Source organism: Chelonia mydas, chromosome 2 (assembly GCF_015237465.2).
Source record: "Chelonia mydas isolate rCheMyd1 chromosome 2, rCheMyd1.pri.v2, whole genome shotgun sequence".
NCBI lineage: Eukaryota > Metazoa > Chordata > Testudines > Cheloniidae > Chelonia > Chelonia mydas.
Window position 1 is genome coordinate 196,913,261 of NC_057850.1, and position 20,400 is coordinate 196,933,660.

Consider the following 20,400-nt stretch of genomic DNA (forward strand, 5'->3'; position numbering starts at 1 on the left):
TGATTAGTTTGAGAAAAAAAGTTATCCATTCAATTTTTGTGTGGTTTAGGATATTGGGATTTTGAATCAGAGTGAAATCTCATGAGAATGTGCTTGTTTGCAATTATCCAAATCAAGATAGCCATATTTAGGCTACTGATTGATCAATAACAGGAAAGTCGTTTTGGTTTTAAAATGAGTTGTGAAATCTTTAATTATATTACTGATACTTAGGATCTGTAGAAACCTTCTAAGTAAAAATACTTGGTTATATATAGCTTTATATTTTAAAGGCACTACACAAACAATTCTTAAAACAGCGTTGAGATAAGTATCCCCATTTTACTGATAGGGAAATTGAAACAAAGTTAAATTTTCCTAAAGGCCTCTGCAAATGCGTTGCAGAATTTGAATCAGCTCCTTCTTATGGGTAACCTAGACACAGCCATAAGGCAAATAATTTCTTCTCAAAGAAGAAACATAGAATGCATCATTTCAAGAATCCAAGAACATTAATGCTTAAATCTGTCCTTCAAGAGGAAATCACACTTTCTACTTTAGCAGTTTTCCGTGACAAATAATAATTTCAGTGACAAATAATAATGAAACTCTGCATGCAATGTATATTTTAACTAAAAATGGAAACAAAATAAAATATATTTTATTTTTATTTTTCCCTTGTGCATTTAAATATAGATTCTTCCTCCATATATAGGATCATAGACCTATCCTGACAGTTGGATTTTGCTAATCCTTGAACTTCTCACTCTCATCCAGTGTCGGACCTCCATTGACCCCTATATTTCCTCTTCCCAAACATGCACAGCTGCCTTCTTTGCATCCTGCTTCTGGGATGCATTCTTGTTCCCATACCATATTTTTAGGAATTGGATTATTTGTGAACCTGAGACTCATCATGGTTGTCAGTACTGCATTTTCTGGACAGAAGAACTTAAATGGGGAGCCACAATATGGATTTTGGACCTGCTCATTTATTAGTGTGGTTCCCCCTTTCAGCAGAATTTAAATGAATTGCCTATTTCAAGTCTTCAAACCCAAGGATCAGGTATCTAAATTACTTCCAAAGTCTGATCCTCTGTATGGAAGAAAAAATGAACTTTTTATCACAATGACTTCTCATTCATACTTTTTACATCAAATACCATTTCAACAACTTATTGTTTCATGTATGGGATATTTGAAATGTGGTTGCGCTTTGCTAGGGAAAATTCAGGTTTATGAACTTCTACCCTTTTTCAGAAAAGTCTTGAACCCTGGAGATGAGGAGAGACGGTTGGAGGCAGCATTTCAGAATCTGACTTTCTCCGTTTTCACTATGTACTGTACCTAGCAAATTATTTTGTTCTTTTCCAAGTTCTTGATGATTAAATTGCAGTGAAGTAGTAAAACTTGGAGTAGCTTTAACTGTTTCAGAGTTGCAGTAATTATCTGTACCACAGTTTATAGCATTATTTAATTTTTTAATGCACATTTTGAAGAATGCAGTAGGTGCTATTCCCCTTTCATGGGGAAATTTATCCTCTAAGGACAGACTGGAACAATGTATTTAATTCTTTTCAATTTAATTTGCTCAGTATCACAATTAATACAATTAAGGTCACTTGAAATGAAACGATTAATGAATTGGGTAATTTACTTTAACAGTGTCTGTGTGTTCTCACAATTTCATTTGCTTTAATTAGTGTACAAGCTATTATTTAATAGCATACTTCACATAGGAAAAATGTAATATGTTCTTGGCTCCTATTAAAGGAAAGGAAAGGAAAAACTTGTAATGAGTTACGAGTGATTTTTTTTTTTTAAGTGGCTGTTAGATGGTGAGAGAGGAAAAGGGTGACATGGTTGGAAAGATAAAAATAGATATCATAGGATATGACTGAAATGAACACAATCAAAGACTGTTAAACTGCCCATCTCAGGGGCCAGGTCAATATTGTCTGTAGTATTTTTACAGTACTTTGACTACAGACATGCTATAGTCTATATTTATTTTTAAATATACTATGCTTTTATTTAAAAACAAATGTGGTGAAGTTTCTCTTGAATTCCTCTTTACCATCCTCTTTGGGGTGGTGAGCCTATGCTTGATCCACTGTGATATTATGGAAGTGCTCCTGCTTTGTTCCTATATTTTGAGTAGATGGAATTGGGCAACGACAAGAGTTTCTAATCATGTGAGCACAAGCACCTCAGGCTAGGAATAACTACAAGAAGAACATAGTGCTTTTGTGACTTTCCCTCAGACAGATTGCTGCTGCTACTGGTGACCAGGCCTGTTAAAGCTGAAGGTTCAGAAATCTGGAGAATTTATGTAAATGACTGAATCCCCTAAAATGCATATTTGATGAATATGCATTGCCTTACTTAAATGGCAGAGAATATCCCGATTACCAATACTTAGGACTAACAAGGCTGCAGCCTGATATGAACATTTGGAGCATTCAAATTGCTATGTTCCTGGATGGCTCTGGTATCTTCTTGAGTTGGTGTACAGGTAACTCTGGAAAATTCCCAGGCTGCTGCTCCTTGTCCTGGGGCTCTGGTTGAGTTGCTAGCTTTGCTATATACCGCTTTCCCTGGATGGATGGAAGTTCTGGCTGTTTCTGGCAACCAGCTGGGGGAATGCCTTGGATGGGCTGCAACCCTTGCCTTGGTGTCCAGCTCTGGCTGCTCATGCCTGCTGCTTCCTGGCTAGGTTTGCTGTAAACTCACTATGGCTGCCATTCCCTGACTATTGCTTGCGGGCCCCTGTAGCCAGAAAGAGAGAGAGAGAGATGGCTAAAACCCTGCCCCGTGTTGTCCTAGTGCTAGTTCCAAGTCTGTGGTCCTGGGTGCTTTGGGAATCAAGGCTACATCTCTATAGTTAGAGTCTCTGTGGATAGTCCTGAAGGGGTCTATCTAGAGAGATGCAGCCTACAGTGTCCCCTCAGCTACACAAATCAGGAGGCGTAAGGTGGGAGCAGTTCAGAAAACAGCTAAAACTAGGAGCCTGCTGGTCAGATCAGAAGATGGTCTAGATAATACTTACTCCTGCCTCAGGGCAAAGGACTGGACCAGATGGCCTTTTGAGATCCCTTCTAGTCCCACATTTCTCTGATGCTATTTAACAAATATGAGTGACACTGCAGCCACTTGCTCTCAGCTGTCACAGTATGACCAGCCTTGAGAAATTGTGGTTTGTTGGTCTGTCTTTTGATTATTGAAATCCCGCTGCCCATCTCCAGTCTGTGTATGACAATTAGTGCTGCCCACTCCCCAAACTTGTTGAGTAAGGTCATTTTGGCCCGCTATTGAAGGAACTCTCACCTCCTTATCGTCCCATTCCTGCCTTGCATTTAATTCTGCCCCCACCCCCTTCAATTCAGCCCTCAACTTCCCAGTTCAATGCATCATCAGTTCAGCTTGCCCCCCCTACTAGTTCAGGCCTTCCCTTAAATCTACCCCCGCCCCATCACTTCAGTCCATCCAGCTCACAACCCCATCAATTCATCCCTTTACCCCCAGATCAGCCCGTTCCCAGCCTCACCTCCACTCCTCCTGGGTTCTTCATCCCTTTTCCCAGACTTGCAGTGTTGTCAACTCTTGCAAGTTTTTGATGAGTGACATGATTTTGGCTGGAATTGGAGCCAGTCTCGGGATGAAACGAGAACCTCTAGCCCAGCGGTCATCAGTAGGCAGACCACAGGCCAAATCTGGGCTGCCAGATGCTTTTGAACAGACCCCAGTATTTTTAATTTACTTATTATTAACATTATTTATTATTATTTTCTCTGGAATCTGGACCTTCACTATACCTTCGCGAAGAAATTTGGACCTTGACAAAAAACTAATTAATGACTACCCTGGCTCTAGCTGATCTGAGCCCTCTGATTGGCTGCCTGGCCCACTTGCCCCCCTTGTGGGGCAGAACGGCTGATACAGGCAGAGCTCTCTTCCTCTCCACCCTCTGTAGCAGCCTGGAGCCATCCTCACAGGATGGGATGAGAGAAATAAAGAGCTCTGCTGCCTCCTCTCCTGTCACTTTCTGAGAGCAACAGGGATGGGACAGTGCCTCTGCCCTGCCACCCCCTCTCCTCTCCCTCCCTGCAGCACCCAGCCTGGGTAGGGGCAGAGGGAGGTGAAGAGCCCCTGGAGCGTGCCCACAGCCTGGAAGGGGGAGAGGATGCCCCTCTGCATCCCCCCAACACTGATGCCAAACAGAGCTTGGTGACAACACCTCCCCGTTGCCATTACTGAGACACATTATCTCCTGGTGTCTAACTTCTATGCCAAATCCAGAAAGCCCACTTTTAAAATAAATACATTACTCCTCAGCTATTACATATACAGCTCACAATCATTATGAATCTTAGCAAGTTACAAGCTTTCTGTGGATACCTTACATCCTGCTCTTTATGATAGTCTGTAAGATATAGGTTTAATATGGTGAGTTTGTCAGGTTTGAAGTGAGAGATGTCTACAAAAAACGGGGACCCTTTGCCAAGGGGTCTCTGCGTCACACACATCTTCTTTAACCTAAATATATTTTGCTTTGTTTTTTCAATATATCCTACCAACACCATCATGTTTAATCAAAAGCCATTCCTTGTTAATCACCGTTTTCTCTCTGTAAGACAGATTGAGAATTTCCTACATATCATATCACACACATCAAGCCCCTCTGCACTTTACTACTCCCTCCACCATCTACAAGAGTCAGGCAGTACTGGCCACTTTCCGAGACAGGTTGCTGCACTAGAAGGAGCACGGGTCTGATTCAGTATGGCAATTCGACTGACACAATTCAAGGCACAATTGTTTAGCCTTTTGCAATACTGAGACTTTGATTGGAAAGCCATCAGGTGCAATGACAAACAATCAAGACCTCTTAAAGTTAGAAACGAAACTTTACAACAAGACAGGGGTTCGGCCAAAAACAAAAAGGTTTTCAGAATAACACAGAGGAGGGAGGAGCACTTTGTATCCATTCATTGAAGAACCCCTGGTGAAGCAAGGGTGCTTTCATGAACATTTGGATCCTTGTTCTTGTGACACTGGCCAGCTTGGCAACAGGCTGAACTTTGGAGGGGTGTGTGTGTGTGTGTGTGTGTGGGGAGAGGGGGTGTTAACCTATTTTATTATATTGGAGAGGTAACTTGATAAATGTAGGCCCTAGTACACATTTTATGATTGTTTTGTATTGTAATCATTTCTTTCCACCACTCTCTCTTGTTTCGAGTTAAATCTTTATTCTTTCTTAAATAAGCCTACTTTTGTTTTATTATAAGTGCTCACAAGTGCTGTGTGGTTTACAGGAGCAGTGGTTTAAGGTAAAAGCGGTAAACTAGCATACACTGTAGTTTTGAATGCAGAAGGTCTGGAATTTCTGTGAGTACCTAGTGTTGGGCTGGATATCAGAGGAATGCTTCAAAGGGACTCGAGGATTGGGTTGCGCACCTATTGTTAACCTGCCAGGTGAAGTTAAGACTGACATAGCCCAGAGGAGTGGCTGAAAGGCTGGTGATGGTAGGGAGCTGACACTCAGCTATCACAAGAAAGACTCCCTCATGCTCTATTCCGGAGTTAACAAAAAGTGACTCTCAGTCCTGGGTACCCCAAGAACTGGCACAAAATGGAAAACTGCTTTTGAAATCTGTGCAACTAGAGAGGATGTTTTTCATATAATAGTAAACTCCAGCCTGGAGCAGGATGCTGATGGTGACGCAGGGCTCAGAGGTCTTCTATACTGTACTAGAATCATAGAATCATAGTCTTTAAGGTCAGAAGGGACCACTGTGATCGTCTAATCTGACCTCCTGCACAACGCAGGCCATGGAACCTGACCCACCAACTCGTGTAACAAACCCCTAAAGTATGTCTGAGCTATTGAAGTCCTCAAATTGTGGTTTAAAGACTTCAAGGTGCAGAGAATCCTCCAGCAAGTGACCCGTGCCCCATGCTGCAGAGGAAGGCAAAAAACCCCTAGGGCCTCTGCCAATCTGCCCTGGGGGAAAATTCCTTCCTGACTCCAAATATGGTGATCAGCTAAATCCTGAGCATGTGGGCAAGACTCACCAGCCAAACACCCAGAAAAGAATTCTCTGTAGTAACTCAGATCCCACCCCATCTAACATCTCATCACAGGCCATTGGGCATATCTGCCACTAATAGTCAAAGATCAATTAATTGCCAAAATTAGGCTGTCCCATCATATCATCTCCTCCATAAATTTATCAAGCGTTGTCTTGAAGCCAGATATGTCTTTTGCCCCCATTGCTTCCCTTGGAAGGCTATTCCAGAACTTCACTCCTCTGATGGTTAGAAACTTTGTCTAATTTCAAGTCTAAACTTCCTGATGGCCAGTTTATATCCATTTGTTCTTGTGTCCACATTGGTAATGAGCTTAAATAATTCTACTCCCTCCATGGTATTTATCCCTCTGATATATTTATAGATAATAATCATATTGCCTCTCAGCCTTCTTTTAGTTAGGCTAAAAAAGCCAAGCTCATTGTGTCTCATAAGACAAGTTTTCCATTCCTCGGATCATCCTAGTAGCCCTTCTCGGTACCTCTTCCAGTTTGAATTCATCCTTCTTAAACATGGGAGACCAGACCTGCACACAGTATACCAGATGAGGTCTCACCAGTGCCTTGTATAACTGTACTAACACCTACTGGAAATACCTCTCCTGATGCACCCCAAGACCACATTAGCTTTTTTCGTGGCCATATCACATTGGCGGCTCATAGTCATCCTCTGATCAACCAATACTCTGAGGTCCTTCTCCTCCTCTGTTACTTCCAAGTAATGTGTCCCCAGTTTATAACAGAAATTTTTGTTGTTAATCCCTAAATGCATGACCTTGCACTTTTCACTATTAAATTTCTTCCTATTACCATTACTCCAGTTTACAAGGTCATCCAGATTTTCCTGTATGATATCCCAGTCCTTCTCTGTATTGGCAATACCTCCCACCTTTGTGTCATCCACAGACTTTATTAGCATATTCCTACTTTTTGTGCCAAGGTCAGTAATAAAAAGATTAAATAAGATTGGTCCCAAAACCGATCCCTGAGGAACTCCACTAGTAACCTCCTTCCAGTCTGACAGTTCACCTTTCAGTGTGACCCCCTTTAACCAGTTCCTTATCAAACCTTTCAATTTTCATATTAACCCCCATCTTTTCCAATTTATCTAATAATTCTCCATGTGGAACCATATCAGATACCGTACTGAAATCGAAGTAAATTAGATCCACAGCGTTCCCTTTGTCTTAAAAATCTGTTACCTTCTCAAAGAAGCCGATCAGGTTGGTTTGACACAATCTACCTTTTGTAAAGCCAAGTTGTATTTCGTCCCAATTACCATTGACCTCAATGTCCTTAACTACTTTCTCCTTCAAAATTTTTTCCAAGACCTTGCATACTACAGATGTCAAACTAACAGGCCTGTAGTTACCTGGGTCACTTTTTTTACTTTTCTTAAAAATAGGAACTATGTTAGCAATTCTCCAGTCATACGGTACAACCCCTGAGTTTACAGATTGGTTAAAAATTCTTGTTAACGGGCTTGCAATTTCAGGTGCCAGTTCCTTCAATATTCTTGGATGAAGATTATCTGGGCCCCGCAATTTAGTCCCATTAAGCTGTTTGAGTTTCGCTTCTACTTCAGATATGGTTATATCTACTTCCATATCCTCATTCCCATTTGTCGTCCGACCGTTATCCTAAGCTCCTCATTAGCCTCATTAAAGACTGAGGCAAAGTATTTGTTTAGATATTGGGCCATGCCTAGATTATCCTTAACCTCCACTCCATCCTCAGTGTTAAGTGGTCCCACTTCTTCTTTCTTTGTTTTCTTCTTATTCATATGGCTATAGAACCTATTACTGTTGCTTTTCATTCCCTTTGCAAGGTCCAACTCTACATGGCTTTTGGCCTTTCTCACTTTATCCCTACATGTTCTGACCTCAGTAAGGTCGCTTTCCTTGCTAATCCCTCCCATCATCCACTCCTTGTAGGCTTTCTGCTTTTTCTTAATCACCTCTCTGAGATGCTTGCTCATCCAGCTTGGTCTACTTCTGCTTACGAATTTTTTCCCCTTTCTTGGGATGCAGGCTTCTGATAGTTTCTGCAACTTTGACTTGAAGTAATTCCAGGCCTCCTCCGCCTTTAGATCCACAAGTTTTTCAGCCCAATCCACTTCCCTAACTAATTTCCTTAATTTTTTAAAGTTAGCCTTTTTGAAATCAAATCCCTAGTCACACATCTATTTTTGTTTATCCTTCCATTTAGTTTGAACTGAATTAGCTCATGATCACTCGAACCAAGGTTGTCCCCTACAATAATTTTTTCTATGAAGTCCTCACTGCTCACCAAAACCAAATCTAAAATGGTGTCCTCTCTTGTCGGTTCAGCAACTACTTGGTGAAGGAATCCATCAGCTATTGTATCCAGGAAAATCTGAGCCCTATTATTATTATTAGCACTTGTCCTCCAGTCTATATCTGGGAAGTTAGTCTCCCATGATCACACAATTCCCATTAGTATTTACTTCTTTAAAAACATTAAAGAGGTCTCTATCCATATCCACATCGGATCCCGGCGGTCTATAGCACACCCCAAGCACTGTCCCAGGGCAGGCTCTAGTAGCTTTCTTCCCCGATGTGATTTTTGCCCAGACAGACTGTCTTATCCATTCCATCACTTCTTATTTCTTTACAGTCTACCTCATCATTGATATACAATGCTATTCCACCACCTTTGCCTTTATTTCTGTCTTTCCTAAACAGCACATACCCTTCAATACCCATACTCCAGTCATGACTACTATTCCACCATGTTTCTGTTATCCCTATAATATCTGGTTTCTCTTCCTGCACCAGTAGCTCTAGTTCCTCCATTTTGTTATCTAGGCTCCTCGCATTAGTGTACAAACATCTTAATTTTTGCCGTTTGGCTTCGCTCACATTCTTTACCCAATTGGGCACATTCTACTGCCAATATTACCTATTAGATTGGTATGTACGCTGCCCTTCCGCCTTATATCCAGTCTCCTACCCATGGCTGTATCCTTTCTTACTTTGTTTTCTTCCCTCTGAGAGAATAACTGGCTTGGAGATTACTTGGATATCTCCCAACCATCTCCCCCAAATTCCTAGTTTAAAGCTCTCTTGATCAGTTTTGCCAGCCTCCATCCTAGAAGTCTATTTCCCTCCTTACTCAGATGAAGTCCATCCCAAGAGAACAGTCCTCTGTCCATGAATGCTTCCCAGTGGCCATACATCCCAAAGCCCTCCTTATAGCACCACTGCCTGAGCCATCTGTTAATCATCATAATCTTGTCACACCTTTCTTGCCCTTCTCCAGGAACAGGCAGAATCCCACTGAAGATCACCTGAGCCTCAATTTCCTTTAGCGTCTTCCCCAGCCTGGCATAGTCTTCCTTGTTATGTTCCAGTGAGAATCTAGCCGTATCATTTGTTCCCACATGAAGGATTATCAATGGATTCTTTCTTGCTCCCATTAGGATATTCTTCAGCTTCAGGTCCACATCCCATATCTTAGCACCCGGCAGACAGCACACCCTTCTGTTCTCTGGATCAGCTCTTGTTACAGGCCTGTCTATTCTTCTCAGCAAGGAGTCCCCAATCATGTAGACCTGCCTTTTCCTGGCGATGGTGTGATTCTCCAGTCTATCCCCTGTTCCATCTGGCCGCAAGTCCTCTCGATTCCTGTTGTCCCTTGCAGTCCTTTGCTACCCATCCCATATCCTCCTGGGGCTCATATTTGGTGGTGGTATCTCCATTGACTCTTGCCCTCTTCCAATAGGACTAACTGCTCTTCTCTTTTTCCTTGCCCTCTCACCTTCAGTGACCACCTTCTTCATTTTCCAACTCCACAAACCTGTTCCTGAGCTCTATTTCTCCTTCACTGCCCCGTCTTTTCCTCTGTCTGGTTCTCTTAGTAACATGCTTCCACTGTCCACTTTTCTCATCCAGCAGTATCCCCTCAGAGTTCTTCGGTCCTGCTTCCATCTGCAAGTCTGAGCTTTTCTCTTCAGCCTCTTCATGTCTTTGCTCCATCATCCACTCGAACTCCCTTCTAAACTCAACCAGAGTCTCCACCTGCATCTCCAATCCTAGGATCTTCTCTTCCAACAGCTCTATCAGGCGGCACTTCATGCAGATGAAATTCTTTTCAGGTACCCCCCTCCAGGATAATGTACATGCCACAGCTTCTGCATCCAGTCCTCTTCATTGTGTCTTCCACTACTTGGGTCACTACCGCTGCTGCCTCTGTGTCTTCTCATCTAGGTCCTGTTAGTCTGGGAAACACAAACCAAACCAAAACACTGTTCTGTACTATATAAGTTCTTATATAATCCTTGCCACTGTAGTATCTGAACGTCTTAGTCGTGTATTAAGCAGTGTGACTAACATATGGCATGTGAGGTATGTTCTTTCTTTCAGTTTCTCCCCAGGGGAAAATTGTGTGTGCCACGTAGTTTTTTGTTTTGAAGGATTTTTTAAAAATGCAAATGCTGCTGTGGATATATAAAGGTAGAAGAAGTGTGCCTTGCACTTGGAGAAGACAGTGGTGAGGTTTGTGGTGGCCCTTAATTCCTTTTGGGAGTTCATTTCACAGTCCCGTACTAGTGTCCAAGAAAGTGCTATCTTCTGCACCGATGAGCTTTCCCTTTATGGTAGAAAGTCTCATCCTGTCTGAGGAGCAGAGTTGCCGATCATGATCCTGGTCCCACAGCTTTAGGCGATCTTTTAGAAATGCTGGACCCAGGCTACTTGGCGCCTCGAAGATAAGGACAGAGCTGCAGGGATAGAATTTCACTACTGCATAGAAGAATGAGCTCTATTAAGTCTGCCTCACGTTGTGGTGGCTGAGCAGAAGCAAGGATATTTTCTGCATCTTCCAACACCAGATGCTAACATAACACTGTTTTTAATATTCATTTATTAATAATAGCTACTGTTTAGTCTGCTTTTAACGGTAACAGAATTGTGGTGACTACCAGGCCATGGGAACACTTCCTTTTCATTTACATCTTGCATTAACTGTACCTGTCACTTTCTCTCTCAATTGTACTTTCATTTCCTTTTCTAATTTCATTCTTGGAAAAACTTTCTGAACTGGATATCTGCAGGAGAAAAAAATGGTAATGCTTTAAAAATATTATATTATATTATAAAGGCAGCTGGTAATGGAGAATACCCAACATTTTTATTTTTGGATTTCACTGTACTGTATAATTGGTGTTAATTAGTTGTAGTCTATAGGCATGCCCAAATCACCTCATGCACAACTTCAGAATAAAGGGGTGGGCTTTACACTGTGTCCCGAAGGTCATCAAGCTCATGCTCTGTGAAACTGAGGAAGGAAAGGAGTTGCAGAGCTTGGACCCTCCTAAATGACCCGTCTTAATGTTCAAATCTATGAACAGTTAGAGCACAGACTTGTGAGTTATCGGGACCCTACCCATACGTGGTTCTATAACAATCAGCACAAGTTTGCAGCTGAAAATCATTGTGATTTTTCTACCTATAGCTAACACAGCCAAGCGACCGCATAGCTGTATCCTTCACTAATTGTAGCTTCATGAATTGTGCTGTGCTGTAATCCAGTCTGGATATCACAAAGGCATGGATAACTGCCAGTCAACATATAGAGACTGTCATAAATGGACTGTTGGGGAGACATGAAAGAAGGCCTTTTGGTCATAGAATGACTGTTGATCTAGATGTGCTTCAAATTGTGAACATCCATCCTTGACAATAAACCCCCTCAATAATGAAGGTAGGGACACCACCTTCAATGCTTCTCCTAGTTTTTCCTTACTATAACTCTTATCTTGTCTAGACTGAGGCCTATCCATTGTGTTTTCATCTTGATCCCTATTATACCTAAAGTAGATGCCTCAGGATCCAGGTTTGATTAAAACAAAATGTGATAGAGCGTTTCAACCCAGTTTGCTTTTTCAGATGAAGGGTCTGACGAGGAGACAACTTGTAATAGCATGTGGTTTGCAAATTAAATAAAAAGGGAAGTTATTTTTTAAGAAAGCCTCACAATTTTATATCCATTTTACTGGCAGTCTGTAGTTCTGAACAAGAATAAGATTTCTATAAACATGATTTTTGTAAACATGACTCTACCTCTGTGCATGGTTCATTATGGTTAAATGGAGTAAAAAGTATTTTTGGAACTGTCTGTCAGTACTTTGACCTACATGGTTCACATACTGTGGCTGCCCTTAAGAAGGTTTTTCCATTTGTGGGAGCTTATCAGTTCTAGCAGTATTTCTCATTTTAAATGTAGGCACTTCTCTCAAATGGTAGTCTTTAAAAACAGAAGAAATTTTTCAAGTGTGACCATTGTAATTGTAATTAACTGTCTGTTAAAACTAGCTCATTGCAAGTAACATAGCAATACAAAAGGAGGCCTTCATTCTCTCCTTTTACATTTCACTGAAAGTTGATACAAAAATTATAAAGGTTCAGTCCTACACTTCACACAAGTGATTACATGCAAAAAGAAATCAAGAATCAAATGATTTCATGTTTATCTCCTGCATTGGGAAGAGACTGTTTGATTAAAAATATATATTAAAAAGATAGTTTTGAAGGGGAACATGTGTATGATACATGCCTACATAATCCTACATATCAAATCTCAGGATGTTAATTGGATTTGTTTTTTCTTTGGTATAGTGAAAGGGAGACACATGAATCATAATCCTAAATGTGGGTAATATGTTGGATAGATCAGTTTGTACTCAAATATTTTTGAGTTCACTTCTGTTCTTAGATACAGAGGAATGCAATTTGTACAGTAGTTATGACCTGAACAAGCACAATTCCTGATTTAACAAGTTAGTTAGAGTTAGTCCCATGTGTATCAAGCCCTCGGTTTGTTAAAAAATAAATAAATGAATCCCTCAAGGTATGCTAAGAAAAAAAAATTGAATTGACTTTCTGCTGTTTTGATTGCCTTAAAAACTAATTTCTAAACTACAACAAAATATGTCAATATATACTGATTCTTTCCTGACTTCTAATTTTTTGATCATTTCCTTTTATTTTTAAAGATCTGAAATTTCCTGTTTTAAAACTTAAGGAATTAAGCCTTGTGTTTCATTTAATTGTCAAAAGCTTACACTAGCAAAGGTCAGACTTTAGGCTTCCGATCAGTAGGCCTAAAAGTGCCTTAATCTTTTGCCAACTTGTATATCTTTGCAGTGTCTTCTTTATAGGTGTATAATTAAGTAAAGGTGCTCAGCGTGAGGGGAAAAACAAAGTACCATCATACTTACTAGGTAATTTCTTACCATTCACAATAAGATGTGTATTATTTATCAACAATCTGGCCTCTTAACAAAGAAAAATAAGCCTACTTTTAGGTGCCACTACTACAAACAAAGCAGCTGATGCTTTAATGAATACCATACTGAGGGCCATGCAGGACATAAGGCGAATTAAGCAGGTTACAAACTGCACATCTTCTATTTAGATATAGGAGATTTCCCCAGCACTGACAATTAGTTGTACTGATCAGGCAAGCAGACAGACAGAAACAGAAGGAGACCATTTGTATCAATTTGAGTAGCACAACTAGTAATGAAGTAAAATAGCCACACAATGTAGTTTCACCTCCACTTTGGAATACACTGTTCCCAGCTCCACAAAATAAATAGATAAGTGCGGTGGTTAACAAAAGCTTATTTTCTGTTGACAAATTGAGCGCAAAGGAATAACACACTTCTAACCCAGAATATTTTTTTAAGAAGAAAACATTTTCTGGACATACAAACAAATTTGAATCTCGGTAACCTGACAGCTTTGTTTAAAAGTTGAATGAGTTTCCTTTCATGAAAATCTTTTCAAAGTACAGCAATTCAGCTGTGAAAACCTGAATACATTAATGATGACAAAGAACCTCAAGAATAAGCCAACATTTGCTTTTGTTCTTTTACAGCGTTTCCTGATGAATTGCATATACAAAAGTGTTACAGGTTATTTTAATTTTCCTATTTTACTCTGATAACAAATGTCTCTACTGTTTATCTTTTCAGTTACAGTACATTATTATTACTAATCAACTTTAATTATTTTTAACAAAATGATTGAGACTTTTTTCCCTCTATTTCTATATAATGGACTGTCCTAATACCATTAAAATTAATGGCAAAGTTCCCATGCATTGCAGTGGTAGCAGGGTTGAAGGCAGTATGTTTTAAATGAGGCAGTAATGTAGGCCAAGCTACTTAAAAGTCATTGGTCATTTTGGGTGCCATAAATTTGTGGGTGTCCATCCTCAAATGCTATAAAAGGACCTCATTTTCAGACGTTAGATGCTCAGCACTCTCTGAAGATCAGGCCCCTGTTAAGGTATCTCAAATTGAGTACCCAAATCATGTTTTTTAAAAATCGTGGCCTAAAGGTTTCACTTATAAGAAATACAAAAAATAAATTAATAAAAGAACATTTATGTTCTTGCCTAACATTAGACCTAAAAGTGCTCAAAGTTCAATGAACCAACAAAAGCAAGGGCACAGGCCAGGTGGGATTAGAAACACCATCCTAACACATACACATACTTGCATCTTAGCTGATCAGAAAAATCACCATTATGTCAGACACTGTGGTGTTTGCATGGAGGAAATCACTGGTCCTATGTTTTGCTCTCTCTAGACACTTATATGGCATTCATAAGTGTAGTATCTGAGTGCCTTCCTTGCTGACTTAGAGCCTGCCCTTCTACTCTCATCAAAGCCAATTGCAATATTCCTATTAACTTGAGAGGGAGCAGGCTTGAGTTCTTAATCCTGTTTACGGAGACATGTTTTCTCATTTTTCCCTTTTGGTGCAGCTGTCCTGCAAAGCTTTTCTTTTGAAAGGGTAACTTTTAAAAATCACCAGTGCAAAGTATGAGGACTGGATCCCTGCCTCAAAGATCTTATAGTTTAAACAGACAGTTTACATGAAGTACAGGGGAAGGGGAAGCAACAGCAAGTCCAGTGACAAAGTACTCTGTTCACATATTTCAGAGTAGCAGCCGGGTTGGTCTGTATTCGCAAGGAGAAGGGGAGTACTTGTGGCGCCTTAGAGACTAACCAATTTCATGAAAAAACTTAAATTCGTTGGTCTCTAGGGTGCCACAAGTACTCCTTTTCTTTCTGTTCACATAGGAGTTGCAAGTTCCTTTACCTAATGCTTATTTGGGATGAGGAGAGGTAGGGTTTAGAGGCCTTTTGAATTCATGTGTGTTTTCAGGAGGGTGTGACAGGATCCCTGGGGTGCAACCTGGAACTGGGGTACTGCTGAGCCCTCTGACCCACCAGCCTGCACTCCCTCTCACTGTTGTCTGGCAGTTACTGAATTTACACAGCCATCCACAAGCAGGAACACACCCAACCTAGTTACATGAATGCTTCTCCCAGCCACTCATGAACCAACAATAGAGAGGCTCCAGCCAATTCCCCCCAGCCTTACGCTCCAGGCTGTACCTTCTTGCCCTGGTCCGAACTTTGTAACTGAGCTGAGATTTCCCAAGCACTTCAAGCAAAATACACTGTTTTAGGTAAAGTATAAAACAGATTTATTAGCTACAGAAAGATAGATAGATTTTAAGTGGTAGGCATAAAGGATCAGAGAAAGTTAGCAAAGAAAATAAAATATAAATGTACAATCTAAATCTTAAACCTTATTACACAAGGCAGTATTTAGATCAGAATTTTTCTCAGCCCACTGGATGTTACACTTCTTAATGCACAGGCTTCTCCTTAAGCCCGGACCAATCTCCTCAGATCACCTTCACCTTCTCCACATTCCTGTTGCTTCTAGCATAGGTGTGGGGGAGGAGAAAGGTAAAGGCCTGCTGTTACTGTTCCCTATTTTATATCCTTAGTCCATGTGCCTAGACGCACTTGCCCAGACATGTCCTGGTAGGCTTTGCTGAGTGCCTGGGTTGAGCAATCAACCTGGTGTGGTCTGAGTCATAGAGTTGAGCAGTTCCCATTGTGTGGTGCTTGGACAGCCTTCATAGAATTGTAAATCCCTGGATTACAAAGCCCTGGCTGGGATGATTTGATTGGGGATTGGTCCTGCTTTGAGCAGGGGGGTGGACTAGCTGACCTCCTGAGGTCCCTTCCAACCCTGATATTCTATGATTCTATGATCTAGATCTGGTTTGGTACAAATTCCATGTAGTAGCTCCTTATTGATAAGCAAGGCCATTTTTGCTTTTGTTTAAATTTTCCCAGGAATTTATCTGTTTATTGCACAAAACAAATGGGTGAAAATTGGTGCAAAAATTAACGTCACGGTTGTCTGGGTAAATACTCAGGTTAATATTGGGGGACAGGAAGACAGAACAAACGCAACAAATAAAGAGAAAAATAAGAGTACTTATGATCCATCTTCCCGTTCTGGAAGGAGAGAGTGCAGGTCAGTTACCTGGGCCACACAGGTTACTGAACCACACGCTCTTTTCAGAGTGGATCTGGGAAGTACCAGCACTGCTTTTTTTAGGACTCATGCACTGACGTACACATGTACTTGCACGTGTGTATCTTTCACTGCATTGCCTTACTTTAACACACAGCCTCACATTTTACTCCTGGGGGAATTCTGCGCCGCTGCGTAATGTAGAATTTTTCAGAAATTAACGTGCATGTGGAATTTCCTTTCCCCCACAGAAATGGGCTGCAGTGCTGCTAGCTGTCACTAGGGGCTGCTGGTCCGGGTAGAGCCCAGCTCGCATGTAGAAGACACTGCTGGAGGGAAGGGGAGGGAGCTAGAGGATTCCTGGCATCTGCAGTTCCTAGCATGCTCTGAGGGAAGGAGAAGGTGGTCCACAGGAAACACCATGTAAGCCTGGGACTGAGCATCAGGCTGTTTCTCCTCTGAATCTCTGCGCTCTGGGAGGCGAGGGGGGGAGGGGAGTGTCTGGACAAGGGAGGGCATGGCTGGGCTCCAGGGAGAGGTGGGGGTGTGGGTATCTGGGCCTGGGGGGGGGGACCAGTTTTACTGAGGTGATGTATATCAAGAAGTGGTACAGCTAGATAACTAAAATGGGCTAACAATAGATTTGGTTTGTGCCAATTGATGGGTAAACTTTTCAGGGTCAATATTGGGAGGAATCACAATAAAAAGTTTCCTCATAAATCCTAGCAAGTTCAACTAAAAATACTAGTGAAGTATCATAAAGCAGTCATTTCTACCAATTATTTGCAGGTGGGAAAGAGTTGGAAAGAATTTTCTTTAAGGATGTGTCTTCTAGTCCATGCACCACTACAGGCAGGGGACTGACTGGCTAAGCAGCAGTTCTGCAGAAAAGGACCTGGGAATTACAGTGGACGAGAAGTTCGATATGAGTCAGCAGTGTGCCCTTGTTGCCAAGAAGGCCAATAGCATATTGGGCTGTATTAGAAGGAGCATTGCCAGCAGATTGAGGGAAGTGAGTATTCTCCTCTACTCGGCACTGGTGAGGCCACACCTGGAGTATTGCGTCCAGTTTTGGTCCCCTCCACTACAGAAGGGTTGTGGACAAATTGGAGAGAGTCCAGTGGAGGGCAACGAAAATGATTAGGGAGCTCAGGCACATGACTTACGAGGAGAGGCTGAGGGAATTGGGGTTATTTAGTCTACAGAAGAGAAGAGTAAGGGGAGATTTGATAGCAGCCTTCAACTACCTGCAGGGGGGTTCCAAAGAGGATGGAGCTTGGCTGTTCTCAGTGGTGGCACATGACCGAACAAGGAGCAATGGTCTCAAGTTGCAGTGGGGGAGGTCTAGGTTGGATATTAGGAAACGCTATTTCACTAGGAGGGTGGTGAAGCACTGGAATGGGCTACCTAGGGAGGTGGTGGAATCTCCATCCTTAGAGGTTTTTAAGGCCCAGCTTGACAAAGCCCTGGCTGGGATGATTTAGTGGGTGTTGGTCCTGCTTTAAGCATGGGATTGAACTAGATGACCTCCTGAGGTCTCTTCCAACCCTAATATTCTATGATTCTATTATTCTACTATCATATTCAATATTGATATGCTACAATTTGAGATTTAGCAGCTTTGCATTCTGGACAGTAAAATGGTTGTCACCTTTTGCTTTTTTGACAAATAATACATTTGAAATTTTTACTCAGTGTAGTATCTTTATATATTAGCTGTAGTCAAATTCTGAAGCAATAAAAAACAAGTGTAGTGTTTTGCAGTAGGCAAAGTATAAATAGGCTTGAAATAATGTTAACGTCTTACAAGATGTTAGAGGTTCCTACATACAGCTATGCCAGATCCAACCTTCCTTTGAGTAAAGACAATTGTCATCTAATATGTGTATATAGGAACATTTAAACCATATCTAGTGTGTCCCTTCTTATAACAAATTTAAGAACAGGTTTTTAAAACTACTTTGCCTATATGCCTCCACATATGGTGAACAAATACAGCAATATGTATTTGTCACTGTCTATAACATAAAAGGCAAACAGCTGTCCTGTTTCATTGATTCTGATCAACCTGAAATATATCTGTGTTGGGCAAACTTATATACTGTTTTTCTTTCTGTTGGGTGTTCCAACAGTCTAACAAAAACTGAAATTCATAGGTATAGTGTTCTGGGTTACTGTACTGAGGGAGATGTATTAGAGATCACAGAACTGGATCGTTGCCCCTTCTGGCAATGCCATAGTTAATAAAACAAAACCCAGAATTAAAAAGAACTAAAAAACCTAGGCTTTCCTCTAAAATGGTAAATATTTGGAAGACGGTATGATGTCCAAGTGGGTGCATGTGACATTACTAAGGCTTTTATGACTGATTTTTTCCCACAATTCAGATGGAGCTATTTATATACTATATATGTAATTTTTAAAAAAAAAGCATAGTTAGCTTTTTCTGACGTTTTAATTATTGTGTGCCTCAGTACTTCCAGGTTCCCACCTGAAGGATCAGAGGTCCAAAAATATTGCCGAATAGGATGTTCTTTCAAGGTTTCTAAACCATTTCTATGCACCTAAAAGACTTAAGCCGTTCTTTGAATTACTAGGTGCTTAGTCTGTCACTACAACTGTAGGTGCTATTCGGGGCGGATATGCACTGAAATTCAGTGCAATTCACAAATTATTACATATAATGATATATTTTCATATTAAGTCTGTGGATAATTCAGATACGATTTGATGCAAATGGAGGACCTATATTTTTAATGTTATATGTCATGTAGGTAAAAAGATTAAAAATAGATGCTGCATAGGAGCATATATAAAATATAATAGCCATTTAAAAAAATAAATAAATCTGTTTTTCTTTTTAAATAGCTAATGCCCTTCCCAGTTTCTGAATAAGTCAGTTGTGGTCTGGCGTTTAAATCCATCCCATGTATCCTTCTCATCTGTCTGCATGTTCTAATCAAATTGGATTCAGATGGAATCCAATCAAATCAAATAGAATCAGCAATTTACTGTTTAAAAATGTATAGTAAGCCATATACATTACATGAGGAAAGTATGGAAAAGTATGCTTTCTTTTAAGGCGAAAATGTCAGATTTTGGTTAGGGTTAGGCTACCTCTTCTATCTGCTTGCCGCTTAATTATTTTTTAAGATACTATAGTTGCTTTTGTTTACTTTTTAATTCAAAAATGTAAAAGCTTTCCTGAAGGAGGAAAAAACCCCATAAATCTGTCCATTAGTACGCCTTTTTACCTTGCACTCAAATGAATTCTCATCAAATTTGATTTGCTGACTGGTGGCCAGAACAGATGTTATCTTAATGGAATAGAGAAGAAAATTAAGCATGTTGAACCACAGAGCCACCTCCAAATTTCTGCGACCCGGTGTTGTTTTTTTTCTTATACAAGTATGGTTTAAAATGTTTTAAAACTTGTTCTTTGCAAATGCTTTACAAAGCTCACCTCTGAATTCTCATTAGTCAGCTGACTGCAATATTTAATTTTTAAGATTGATTTTATTTTACTTCATGAAATAACAGCTCATTAATCTAGCATGTTTAAAAATAATACACATACAAATCTGAGTCTCCTGTCCCAACCTGAAAGATACAAGAAGTATGACAGATACTTATGAAAATTCCAGATTTTTTGTAAGTGTAGACTGTCTGTATTAATTGTGAGTTATTCTAACCATTTACTGTTGGTTAGTACTCAGTGAATGCCAGCTTTTTGCTTTAAATGATCTAGTGTTAACATAAAGACTTTTGTAAATTTGGGCCCCAAATAAAATTTCATTAAGTTAATTAATAGTTTTGTATGATTAAATGGTGAGAATTCTTCCTAATCTGATAGCATGCAAGATGCCAGTGTGACAGCTTTAAATGTGTGGTCTGCATGAGGTGAAATTGCATGCTAGTCATGGCATTAATTCAGTGGTGGTTAGTTCAGTTGTTCAAAC

General features: G+C 40.5%; 1 protein-coding gene across 10 annotated transcripts in view; it reads left to right on the top strand.

Annotated features, from left to right (window-relative positions):
• The window catches only part of TBC1D5 (TBC1 domain family member 5), a 472,491-nt gene that overhangs the window by 206,093 nt on the left and 245,998 nt on the right, over positions 1-20,400 (top strand). The window lies entirely within an intron of this gene.